The sequence below is a fragment of the Corythoichthys intestinalis genome, chromosome 19 (genome assembly GCF_030265065.1).
Source record: "Corythoichthys intestinalis isolate RoL2023-P3 chromosome 19, ASM3026506v1, whole genome shotgun sequence".
Taxonomy (NCBI): domain Eukaryota; kingdom Metazoa; phylum Chordata; class Actinopteri; order Syngnathiformes; family Syngnathidae; genus Corythoichthys; species Corythoichthys intestinalis.
Window position 1 is genome coordinate 9,110,040 of NC_080413.1, and position 13,757 is coordinate 9,123,796.

Sequence of the window (13,757 nt, forward strand, 5' to 3'; positions counted from 1 at the left end):
ATGCTGCCTTTTAGCTCTATATACCGTATGGGTAAAACGGCACCATTATAGATTGAACGCGACAATGCGTGAGTGGGTCGTGCAGCGCATGCTTTTAATTGCGTTAAATATTGTAACGTGATAAATGCAAAAAATATTAATTCTCGCCGTTAACGCAATAAATTTGATAACCCTACCTTAAGCTTAAACTAAAGACTCTGGAAGAGTGTAACACATTATGTCTGTAACGTTAAATACAATTAGAAAACGATTTAATTAAAAAATATATATATATTATAAAAAGGCATGTCCGATATTTTTTTGCCGATTCCGATACTTTGAAAATGACGTGACCAGACCCAATCGATCGGGATGCCGATCGTTCAGGACATCTCTAGTAGCTGGCATAGATAGATGATCAAGAATGTTAGCTGTAGTAAGAACTAGGGGTGTGACAATTTATCGAAATGATGATGTATCGCGGTACTTTGTATCCCAAAAGGTTATCGATATGCTCCTGCCAAGAAAAGATATATCGTTTTAAAAAGGTGTCACTGTTCGGAAAAAATAGGGACTAACAGTTTGCTGCCAAAATCCTCCACAAGAATAGTGTCTGTGTTAGCTCAAGGGCTGTCATTGACGGCATTAGACGTCCATTCACAGCCAGTCTTGGGGGTCATTGTCCCCAAATGAATTGGAAGTGACCGGTAATTCTCGAGTCACTTCCTTTTCAGTAAATGAAGGGAATAGTTACCTTTCTTGCACACATCATATAACTGTTTGAATTACTCTAACACACGTAATATAATCAATCAGGGAATAGTATCATTTCTCATATTTACTGTAGGACTGTTTGTATTACTCTAACACACCTAATATAAAATAAATAGCACTTACACCATAGTTTAATGAAAAGAAGCAGAATAGTGGTACACAACGCCACCTTATCACAGAAGCCCAACGCGTCATGAGCAAGATTGACGCAACAACTCTTGCAATCTGTTCTCCCGGGCACTCCAGCACAAAGAGCAGGGCGCTCTGTCCTAAAACAAGTAGTATCGGAGAACACTCTCGCCCAACCAGGATAACAAGTTGATAGCGCGGGCGCCTTGGACGTCAAGACATGCGTCGGTCGCCGTGGCAACACCGTCCCAGCCACGAAGGATGACGCACGAACTTCACCGCCCAAACCTGACACAGAGGGATGATCCCAAGACCACACCCAATATCAACAGGAAGTGGCTTGGTAAATAAATACTTTAAAAGGTAGTGACCTAGTGACCGGTAATCAATAGGAAATGATGTGAATTACCCATTGGCTGCCACTGACGGCCCTTGATGTCCAATCCAATTGAAGTGGGAGGAATGGATACATCTTTCCTAGTTCACATGGATTGGACGTCCAGCGGTGATAAACTCATTCCAATTCACAGCTGAAAGATGAAAACAGCTTGATTTTCTATTGTTTTGTAGAGCTGATTTCCTGACCCATGGATCGATAATTGTTGTATCACCATTTATCGTGACATAATCCTTATTGTGAGGCTTGTATCGTGAATCGCATCGTGAGGTACCCAGAGGTTCCCACTAGTCCTGCAACAATGGATCTATTAACTCAAGTAATTGGATTAGGAAAGAAGATTCGATTTAAATTTTGCTGCTTTGAGTATTAGTTTAATTAAAGTGGCGTTTTAAGGGTTTGTTTTGAAAGTGTTTGCATTTAGTTTGCTTGATTTGGGTGTGTACACTGCCCTCTAGTGGCAACAGTGAATATGACATAACTCTTTTGGCATGGCTGTATCCAGCTGATCCCTGTTAAGACCAACATAAGCTAAGTTATTGTTTGAGCTAATGTTTTCTTTAATTGCATTACTAATTTAGTTTATTGCTATATTTTAGGGGTGCAGCTATCGAGTATTTTAGTAGTCAATTAATCGATGAACTACTTTGTCGAATAATCGAGTAATCGGATAAGGAACATGAAAAATTAAAATACCTGAGCTGAGTCTCGAACGGTATAAAAAAAAAATTTGAATAAGGATCTATGTTTAACAAAAGAACATTTGGCTAACTTACATGGCAAAAGTCCGCTAGCTTAAATGCTATAAAATGCTAATTATTTTTTTTCTTTATAATGCTCTTAACAAATGGTTCAGACACATATTCCCACAAAAAAACGGCTAAATATACTCATAAGCTAAATTAGGAATGCATTAAAAAGAAAACATTAGCTCAAAAAAAAACTTAGCTTATGTTGGTCTTAACATGGAGCAGCTGAATTCACCAATGTAAAATGAAGCAGACTTGAGGGCAGCGTATCCACTCGAATCAATAAAACTGAATGCAAACACTTTCAAAATAAAGCATTACAATAATCAAACGAATATTCGAATCAGCAAATTCTAATTTGAATCTTTTTTTTTCTAATCGAATACTCGAGTTAACTGATTAATCGTTGCAGCACTACTATATTTAGCCGTTTTTTGAGAGAATATGTGTTCGAACCATTTGTAAAAAAAAAAAAAAAAAAAAAAAGAAACATTTTATAGCATTTAAGCTAGTGGATTTTTGCGAAGTTAGCCAATTGTTCTTTTGTTGTACTGAGATCCTTGTTTATGTATTTTTTTTTATACCGCTGAGGCTCAGCTCGGGTATTTTAATTTTCTATGTTCCTTATCCGATTACTCGATTATTTGAACTAACAAGTTCGTCGATTAATTGACTTCTAAAATAATTGTTAGCTGCAGCCCTAGTTCCCACGTAATTCGTTTAGAAAAAAGCTTCTAATCAAGTATTCGTTTAATTGGAGTGGCGTTATAATGGTTTGTTTTGAAAGTGTTTGCATTTACCTTTATTGATTTAGGTGGATACACTGCCCTCTAGTGGCAACAGTGAATATGACGTAACTCATTTAACATGGACGAAACCAGCTGCTCCCCGTTAAGGCCAACATAAGCTCTTTTTTTTTTTGTGTGTGTGCATTCGTAATTTAGTTAATAGGTATATTTAGCTGTTGTTTGTGTGAACAATTTGTTAAGAGTATTGAGAAAAAACACGTTAGCATTTAGAGCATTTAAGCTAGCGGACTTTTGCTATTCAAGTTAGCCATTTGTTTTTTTTTGTTGTTGATCCTAATTTATTTTTATATTTTTTTAAAATACTGTTTGGGGCTAAGCTGAGGTATTTTAATTTATTTTAAAATGAAAGTGCAACTCTGCATAGTTTGAAGAAACACTTGGGAATTTTATTTTGTTTATACATTTAATGCTCGTTTGAAAGTCCAATCTTAGCAGGCCTTTGTTTTACATCTCCCAAAATTTATTCCGCAACTCATTAAATGTAAGTCGATTACTCGATTATTCAAACTATCTAGTTGATAGATTAATCGATTACTAAAATAATCGATAGCTGCAGCTGGAAACTTGATACCAAAAAAAAAAATCACATTTTAATTTGATGACACATTTAAGGTACTGTAAATTTCCACCTTTTCATGTAATGTTTGAACGTGTTTAGTTTCTTGTTTAACATAATATCATGTTTAAGTTTCATAGACGGCAATAGATTTCCGGCAGACATCCATTCCCGTCATTGACAGCTAATGAGTTCATAAAACCTGAAAAGTGACAGTTTTGGGCCCCCCGCAGAGTTGAAATAAAGAAAAAAAAGTGGCTGACCTGGGTCACGTCTAGCAGAGGACAAAGGAAAGCGTGGGTCTAATCCCGAAGGTGTGACTCCTCTTGGGTCTCGGCCACCTTTCACCTCCAGCTGGAGGTGGGAGGAGAGCGGCCGGGGGTCCCGTGAGGTAACCCTCAGCCTGAAGGGAAAAGTGTCATCTGGGTCACACAATTTCAGACGCATATTTTGATACATGAAAAAAAACGCTTGAAAGCAAAATAAGCTTTAAAAAAATCAATTTCTAAGGTGTTCAAGATGAATTAATGCCCAACAAAGTGTTAATATTGACAGTTTATAACACTTTCTATTGCATTTTCATTTCACTTCAGACTAAAAAGAAAAAATATTAGGGTTGTCAAACGATTAAAATTTTTAATCGAGTTAATTACAGCTTAAAAATTAATTAATCGTAATTAATCTCAATCGCAATTCAAACCATTTATAAAATATGCCATATTTTTCTGTAAATTATTGTTGGAATGGAAAGATAAGACACAAGATGGATATATACATTCAGCATACGGTACAAAAGGACTGTATTTGTTTATTATAACAATAAATCAACAAGATGGCATTAACATTATTAACATTCTGTTAATGCGATCCATGGATAGAAAGACTTGTAGTTCTTAAAAGATAAATGTTAGTACAAGTTATAGAAATTTTATATTAAAACCCCTCTTAATGTTTTCGTTTTAATAACATTTGTAAAAATTTAAATAAAAAAATAAACTAGTAGCCCACCGTTGTTGATGTCAATAATTACTTACACAATGCTCATGGGTGCTGAAGCCTATAAAATCTGTCGCACCCAAGCACCAGCAGAGGGCGGTAAAACTCCATAAAACACAATTAACGTGTGGGCATTTCACTGTACTGTCATTTAATTTTGTCTGAGCGGGGCATGTGCGTTAATTGCGTCAAATATTTTAATGTGATTAATTTAAAAAATTAATTCCTGCCCATTAACGCGCTAATTTTGACAGCCCTAAAAAATATATATATTTAATCATTAGTGTTTACGTTAAACTGTAATATTTATTTTTAATATACAGTAATTGATTTTTCTCATGTTCTTTTTCCCACTGTGTTCATTGACTGCATGTGTCACTGACGGCACTAGGAGTCCAATCCATTTAGACAGGGAGTCAAAATGAATTGGACATATACCGGCATCAGTGGCACCGAAAAATGAGCATTCACGGCCATGCCTCCCTGTATGAATGAATATGAAATCCCTTGCTGTCAATGGCATGCAATGAGTTAAATAAAATGAACAACAGCAACAAAAATCTTAATAAGTACAGTAATAAAGTTACTTCATAACGTCAGTTTTTATTTATTTTTTATCTTTTATTGACATTGTATTATACAGTCAATCATAGTTACCCTAATTCTCGGATTATAAGCAGCTACTGTTTTCCCTCATTTTGAATCCTGCGGCTTATAGTCCAGTGCGGCTCATTTCTTGATTCATTTGGGTTAATAGGAAACACTTTATTTGACGCCGGCTCAACGTCATAATTATGACATGACACTATCATGGGCATTAATGACTGCTTATCACAGATGTCATTAAGTATCATCTGGCAAATGATGTCACTAACTCAATTTATGTACAGCTCGGATCTTTTACATCCATTCAAAAGTGAGATGATTTGCTGAATAACACAAAATGACATCTGTCATAAGCCTTAATTAATGCTCATGGCAGTGTCATGTCATAATTATGATGGTCTTATGACAGTTTTATGGCGCTATTGTCAGGTAAAGTGTTACCAAATACCATAACTAGCAATTAATGAAACAACTGGAACAGTAACTGAAGAAATAATTAGCACAGAACATGAGTTATGATGGTTATTTACATCTATAGTGCTGCAATGCATGCTAGGAGGCATGTTGGATGACGTCGTCATATACAGTTGTTATTAGTGCAAGGACAATAAGTTTTACAACTTACAAAACTAATCCAACTAGAAACCAATTCCTGGAGAAATTACTCTGGGTCTTTGCTGTGAGGATATACAGATCTTGGCCCCGCCCAAGGCTATCAATACAATGGACAAACATGTCCGTCAATGGCACTAAACAAAACAAATGCCATTAGAAATGAATAGGAAATTTGGACATCCATAGCCGTCAATGGCAGCGCCGTTCATAAGCGTCAATGAAATCGGGGAAGTTTGGGGGACACGTCCTATTGATATCTCGTCATTTCCTGTTGATTTGGGGACATTGTTTTTTCCCATTGAAAATGAATGGGAAAAAATTTGGACATGCATGGCCGTCAATGGCATCGACTTACATAGGTGCCAATGGACTCCAAGTACATTGGCATCAATAGAACGGACAAAAATGCCAGTCAATGGCATTAAACAAAATAAATGCCATTAGAAATGAATGGGAAATTTGGACATCCATGGCCATCAATGGCAGCACCCTTCATAAGCGTCAATGAAATCGGAGAAGTTTGGAGGACACGTCCTATTGATATCTGGTCATTTCCTGTTGATTTGGGGACATTGTTTTTTTTCCCATTGAAAATGAATGGGAAAAATTTTGGACGTCCATGGCCGTCAATGGCAGCACCCTTCATAAGCGTCAATGAAATCGAGGAAGTTTGGGGGACACGTCCTATTGATATCTGGTCATTTCCTGTTGACTTGGGGACATTGTTTTTTTTTCCCATTGAAAATGAATGGGAAAAGTTTTGGACATCCATGGCCGTCAATGGCATCAACTTACATTGGTGCAAATGGACTCCAAGTACATTGGCATCAATAGAACGGACAAAAATGCCAGTCAATGGCATTAAACAAAATAAATGCCATTAGAAATGAATGGGAAATTTGGACATCCATGGCCATCAATGGCAGCACCCTTCATAAGCGTCAATGAAATCGGAGAAGTTTGGAGGACAAGTCCCATTGATATCTGGTCATTTCCTGTTGATTTGGGGACATTGTTTTTTTTTTCCCATTGAAAATGAATGGGAAAATTTTTGGACGTCCATGGCCGTGGACTCCAAGTCCATTGGCATCAATAACATGCCAGTCAATGGCATGAAACAAAGTGAATGACATTGGAAATGAATGGGAAATTTTGACGTCCACGGCCGTCAATGGCAGCACCCTGCATAAGCGTCAATGGAATCGGGGAAGTTTGGGGGACACGTCCTATTGATATCTTGTCATTTCCTGTTGATTTGGGGGACATTGTTTTTTTTTCTCCCCATGAAAATGAATGGGAAAAATTTTGGACATCCATGGCCGTCAATGGCATCGAGTTACATAGGTGTCAATGGAATACAAGTACATTCGCATCAATGGATTCTACATACATGGCCGTCAATGGCATCAATGCAATGTAAATTCTCTTAAAAATTCCATTGAAAGTGAATGGGAAATTTCCCATTAAAAATGAATGGGAAAGTTTTTGGCAAATTTCCAGGGAACCGTAATTTTTTTCCAAATTCTGTATACAACTTTTATGCACCTCACGGTCCCAACTACTTCCCATGATCACTTGCGTGAATTTTCCATTTCAACTTGCATGAGCGGAAACAACACCCTGCTTCAAATCCATACGTCACAATAGTTGCCCTGTGGCGCCGCGTGGAAATGCTACGCTTGCAGAAAAAAAATGATAATCTGCTTGTTGCTGTACAGAAAGACTCTTACACAACTCCAAAAAAAGGACAGAACGTCCCTGCAACGTCTCATAAACGTAAGCAATCCTTGTTCCCATATTTGGAAGAAGGCATTTCATACAATCACTCAAACGCTACATGTTCATTAAAAAACACTACTTGAACAAAAGCGGCTCTGTTGTGCGCTCACAGACAAAATGATCAGTGTGGAACTCTCTGCGCACAACTCTCCCCCTCATACATCTTGTCTGGAAACATTCCACCAAATTCCCTCAATCCCACTGGCCCTCATCCACACTTGAATGGGGGCATTGACCTTTTGAAACCAAAGCTGGAGCGTCCATCTTGGGCACTAAAATCATGGACGCGTTCGCGCCGACCAAGTGGACGGTGAGAGACGTTTGGGTCGCAGGGTACAGTGGTATGAAAAAGTATCTGAACTTTTTGGAAGTTCTCAAATTTCTGCATTAAATCACCATCAAATGTGATCTGATTTTAGTCAAAATCACACAGATGAAAAAAAAAAAAGTGTACTTTAACTAAAACCACCCAAACATTTATAGGTTTTCATATTTTAATGAGGATAGCATGCACACAATGACAGAAGGGAGAAAAATAAGTAAGTGAACTAGTCCTGCAACAATTACTCGGTTAACTCGAGTATTCGATTAGAAAAAAAGATTCGAATTACATTTTGCTGCTCCTAATATTCCTTTAATTAAAGTGGTGTTGAAATGGTTTATTTTGAAAATGTTTGGATTGAGTTTTATTGATTTGGGTGGATACACTGCCCTCTAGTCTGCCTCATTTCACAAGGCTGTATCCAGCAGCTCCATGTTAAGACCAACATGAGCTAAGTTTTTGTTTGAGCTAATGTTTTTTTAATGCATTCGTAATTTATTGTCTTGGTATATTTAGCCATTTTCTGTGGAATATGTGTCTGAACCAATTGTTAAGAGCATTGTTTAAAAAAATAAATGAATAAATAAAAAGTTAGCATTTTATAGCATTTAAGCTAGCGGACTTTTGCTATGTAAGTTAGCCAATTGTTCTTTTGTTGTACATATATCCTCATTTATTCATTTTTTATACCGTTTGAGGACCAGGTCAGGTATTTAAATTTTTTATGTTCCTTATCCGATTACTCGATTATTCGAACGAACTAGTTCATCGAATAATCGACTACTAAAATAATCGATAGCTGCAGCCCTAAAGTGAACTCTTTGCCTAGGGAGACTTAAAGAGCAATTGAAACCAATTTTTACCAAACATTTTAAGTAAGGTGTGTGCCCAATCGCTGATGAGTGGTTTAAAGCTGGCCTGCCCATTATAAAACACACACCTGGGAAGAAATGTCTTGATAAGAAGCATTGTCTGATGTGAATCATGGCTCGGTCAAAAGAGCTGTCTGAAGACCTGCGATCAAGGATTGTTTGATCTGTATAAAGCTGGGAAATTATGCAAAACCATCTCTAAAAGTCTGTATGTTCATCAATCGACAGTCAGAGAAGTTGTCTACAAATGGAGAGAGTTTGGCCCTGTTTCTTCTCTCCCAAGGAGTGGCCGTCCACCAAAGATGACACCAAGAGTTCAGCGCAGAATACTCAGAGGTTAAAAAGAATCCTAGAGTGTCTGCTAAAGACTTACAGGAATCACTGGCATAGTCAAATAGCTCTGTGCACAGATCAACTATATGTAAAACTATGGCCAAGAATTGTGTTCATGAGAGGATTCCACAGAACAAGCCGCTGCTGTCTAAAAAAAAAAAATATTGTTCCACGTTTAATGTTGGCAAAAAGGCACTTGGACACGCCACAGAAGTTTTGGCAAAATACTTTGTGGACTGATCAAAGCGGAATTGTTTGGGAGTAACACACAACGTCATGTGTGGAAGAAAAATGGAAAGGGTCACCAGCATCAACACCTCATCCCCACCGTGAAGCATGGTGGAGGGAGCATCATGATTCGGGGCTGTTTTGCTGCCTCAGGGTGTGGGCAACTTGCAATAATTAATGGTAGAATTAATTTAAAAGTTTGTCAGGATGTTTTGCAGGGAAACCTGAGGCCGACTGTCAGACAGTTGAAGCTGATAAGAGAATGGATGCTGCAATAAGAAAAAGATCCAAAACACAGAAGTAAATCAACTTCAGAATGGTTTCAGAAGAACTGAATACGTGTTCTGGAGTGAACAAGTCATAGTCCAGACTTGAACTCCTTTGAGATGCTGTGGCAATACTGCTGTAGTTCAGTCAGATTCCTGGGTTGACTGGCATGAATCACTGTCTTTAGGTCATACCACAGCATCTCAATGGGGTTCAAGTCTGGGGTTTTACTTGGCCGCTCCAGAACGTGTATTTTGTCCGTCTGAAACCATTCTGAAGTTGATTTACTTCTGTGTTTAGGGTTAGGGTTAGGGTCATTGTCTTGTTGCAACATCCATCCTTTTTTTAGCTTCAACTGTCTGACAGACGGCCTCAGGTTTTCCTGCAAAACTTTTGAATTCATTCTTTCATTAATGATTGCAAGTTGTCCAGACCCTGAGGTAGCGAAACAGCCCCAAATTATGATGCTCCCTCCACCATGCTTCACATTGGGGATGAGGTGTTGTTGGTGAGCTGTTCCATTTTTTTCTCCACACATGACGTTGTTTGTTACTCCCAAACAATTCAACTTTGGTTTCATCAGTCCACAAAATATTTTGCCAAAGTGCCCAAGTGCCTTTTTGCAAACATTAAATGACCAACAATGTTTTTTTTGCTTTTTTTTAGACAGCAGTGGCTTCCTTCGTGGAGTCCTCCCATGAACACATGTGCACATAGATATTGGACTGTGCCAGTGATTTCTGTAAGTCTTTAGCAGACACTCTAGGGTACTTTTTTACCTCTCTGAGTATTCTGCGCTGAACTCTCGGAGTCATCTTTGGTGGACGGCCACTCCTTGGAAAAGATGCAACAGTGCCAAACTTTCTCCGTTTGTAGACAACTTCTCTGACTGTCGATTGATGAACATCCAGACTTTTAGAGATGGTTTTGTAATCTTTCCCAGCTTTATACAAATCAACAATCCTCGATCGCCGGTCTTCAGACAGCTGTTTTGACCGAGCCATGATGCACATCAGACAATGCTTCTCATCAAGACAATTCTTCCCATTTGTGTGTTTTATACAACTTTAAACCACTCATCAGTGATTGGGCACACACCTGTCTTAAATTGTTTGGTAAACATTGGTTTCAATTAGGGCTGCAGCTGTTGATTATTTTAGTAGTCGATTAATCGATGTACTAGTTAGTTTGAATAATCGAGTAATCGGATAAGGAACATAAAAAATTTAAATACCTAACCTGGTCCTCAAACGGTATAAAAAATGAATAAATGAGGATATATGTACAACAAAAGAACAATTGGCTAACTTACATAACAAAAGTCCGCAAGCTTAAATGCTATAAAATGCCGACGTTTTTTTTTTTTTTTTTTTTTTTTTTTTTTACAATGCTCTTAACAAATAATTCAAATACATATTCTCACAAATAACGGCTAAATATACTTTTAAACTAAATTACAAATGCATTAAAAACATTAGCTCAAACAAAAACTTATCAAAAAGCTTATATTGGTCTTAACAGGGAGCAGCTGGATTCAGCCATGTGAAATGAGGCAGATTAGAGGGAAGTATATCTACCCAAATCAATAAAACTAAATGCAAACACTTTCAAAACAAACCATTACAAAGCCACTTTAATTAAACGAATACTCGAGGCAGCAAAATGTAATTCGAATATTTTTTTCTAATCGAGTACTCGAGTTAATCGATTAATCGTTGCAGCACTAGTTTCAATTGCTCTTTAAGTCTCCCTAGGCAGAAGGTTCACTTACTTATTTTTCCCCTTTCTGTCATTGTTTGCATGCTATCCTCATTAAAATATGAAAACCTATATATGTTTGGGTGGTTTTAGTTAAAGCAGACAGTTTTTTCATCTGTGTGATTTTGACTGAAATCACCTCACATTTGATGGTGATTTAATGCAGAAATGTCAGAAATTCCAGAAGGTTCAGATACTTTTTCATACCACTGTATTTACTCCTTGGTCATGTTGGTCTATGTGAAACAACTTGACACTTAAGACTTTTATATAAGTCGTCCCGGAGTATATGTCACAGGACCAGCCAAACTATGGGGAAAAAAACTAGTTATTTATACATTATTCAGACAATAAATCATATAGTTCGCACTAGTCTCAAAACCTAACATTGTTTTGACGTTTTTCTAACAATTTACCTCATCTACATTCCATGCTGCGACTATTTTAAACAGTTATTATTATTAAAGCTACATTTGTTTCTTCTGGAGCCATCATGTCCATATGGCACTCAGTATGCTATTTCCCAAAGAGAAATCTTGCGGTGTCTGGGATGGCATCCAAGTAAGGCGAGCGCACGCTTGCATAGATGAGTACGCAAACGTGTTTTAACAGCGACGTTTTGCCCACCCACACGCTAAGAGTAGCACGTGGAAACAGGAGCTAAAGAAAAGTATAAGTTCTTTTCTGCGATTTTATTAAGGATTATTCTCCTCTGGTAGTTTGCGCTGTTTAATGCAACACAGTAAACAGGCGGGCAATGGTGCAAATTACAATCCCACATGCTGGTCTTGGATCAGCCTTAAATGACAGCATTTCGGCAGAGCGTAAAAGTAATCAGGACAGTGGAGCCACCAGGGGGTGGCCAGGGGTTAGATTGTTGTAGCATCATTTATGCATTTCATTCCAAATGAATGCATTTATTTTATTTTGTCAAATGTAGGGCTGTCAAACTTACCGTGTTAACGGGCGGTAATTAATTTTTAAAAATTAATCACGTGAAAATATTTATTGCAATTAACGCATTCGCGGTACGACTCATTCACGCATTGCCAGAAACAGCCTACAATGGCGCCGTTTTACTCATATACAGAGATAAGAGGCAGTGTCAAGTGAGTGGAGTAGATACGAGCATTCATTGGGGCCGTGCTTTTAATTGGCAAAAGCTTTGTCATCTCTCCCACAACAACTATAAATATTGTGGGAAGCGACGTGGGGAATGACAGGAGTTGATCTTTTTCTTAACACCCTGTAGTGTGCCCAACACAGAGAAGATATAGCATTTGCAGTCACCACACACAGTCATGGTTGCACCACTTCCCATTATGCATTTGGGCAGAACAGTTAAGTTGCTACAGTATAATTTACTGGAAGCTCAAAAAATACACTAGATGTCAATATTTAGTCACAATATACAAACTCACATTTATCCTTTAAGAATTACAAGTCTTTCTATCTGTGGATTCCTTTCACAGAAAGAATGTTAATAATGTTTATGCCATCTTGTGGATTTATTGTTATAATAAACAAATACAGTACTTATGTACAGTATGTTGAATGTATATATCCGTCTTGTCTAATCTTTCCATTCCAACAATAATTTACAGAAAAATATGGCATATTTTAGAGATGGTTTGAATTGCAATTAATTACGATTAATTCATTTTTAAGCTGTACACATTTTTAAATGTACACCTTATGCCTAATATATACATAACACATTAAAACAGAATTGATGTGGAATTTAAAATGTTGACTGGACAGTTATGGACTATGCATATTAAGTCATTAGTAACATCAAATATTACACAATACACCAAAGTATATCAGTAGCCGTGTCCTTAAGTCTTTCTGATAGTTTTCCCCCAAACTTTTTACTGCAATAAAATAATGAAAACCTGAAATTATGGCTTTCAGTTTTGGCCACCCCAAGATTTTAAGTGGCCCCATCTGGCCACCCCTATGAAAAATTTCTGGAGGCGCCATTGAATCAGGAGTCTGTCATCGCGACAGTTTAGTTCCGTCTCCTTGCCGGAATCACTCAGCAAACCGGTAAAGTGAAAAAAATCTGCCTTGATTTTATAGGATGAAAATAATCCTTCATTGGATGACAACGTATTAAAAACCTAAGCTTCGAAGATGCTTTGAAAGGCTGATTAAGAGAATTGAATTGTGTAAGATCATGATAATTGGTGCTAAATGTTTGGGTCAAATTCTGCATATTTATCAACAGCAATGATGTTGTTTGTGTGCACACTACCTGTGTCTTTTCCTCTCACCTGCTTCCATTGTTTTGACAGACCGTCCTCTCTCTTGTTTAATCCGCTCATCTCTTGTTCATCCATCCGTCCGTCCGTATCTTGTCCCTGAGGGATCCTTCACGGATGACCTGGCTGCTTAGGTTCCTGTCACATACTCACACTTTGAAGTCAGGTACACCATAAATCACACAAGACCATCATTCTTTGGAAGTCTGCTGTTATAAATTAGCAGTTCAAACTAGAGATGTCCCGATCGGTCCGATCACGTCATTTTCAAAGTATCGGAATCGGCAAAAAAATATCGGCCATGCCTTTTTTTAATATATATAT

At 37.6% G+C, this 13,757-nt stretch overlaps 1 protein-coding gene and 1 long non-coding RNA gene across 4 annotated transcripts in view; one reads left to right on the forward strand and one right to left on the reverse strand.

Annotated features, from left to right (window-relative positions):
• The window catches only part of mettl24 (methyltransferase like 24), a 54,953-nt gene that overhangs the window by 25,277 nt on the left and 15,919 nt on the right, over window positions 1-13,757 (forward strand). For 2 of the 3 annotated variants that reach the window (XM_057822620.1, XM_057822619.1), the window contains exon 2: window positions 13,467-13,599. The exons of the other annotated variant lie outside the window; for it this stretch is intronic. The gene's annotated coding sequence lies outside the window, so the exon portion shown is untranslated. The remainder of the gene's footprint in view (window positions 1-13,466; window positions 13,600-13,757) is intronic. 3 annotated transcript variants of the gene reach the window in all.
• LOC130907479 (uncharacterized) lies at window positions 315-13,726 on the reverse strand. Its single transcript, XR_009061483.1, has 4 exons — window positions 13,446-13,726; window positions 3,657-3,796; window positions 1,292-1,412; window positions 315-1,170 (listed from the first exon to the last, which is right to left on the reverse strand). It is a non-coding gene; the product is annotated as an uncharacterized LOC130907479 (long non-coding RNA).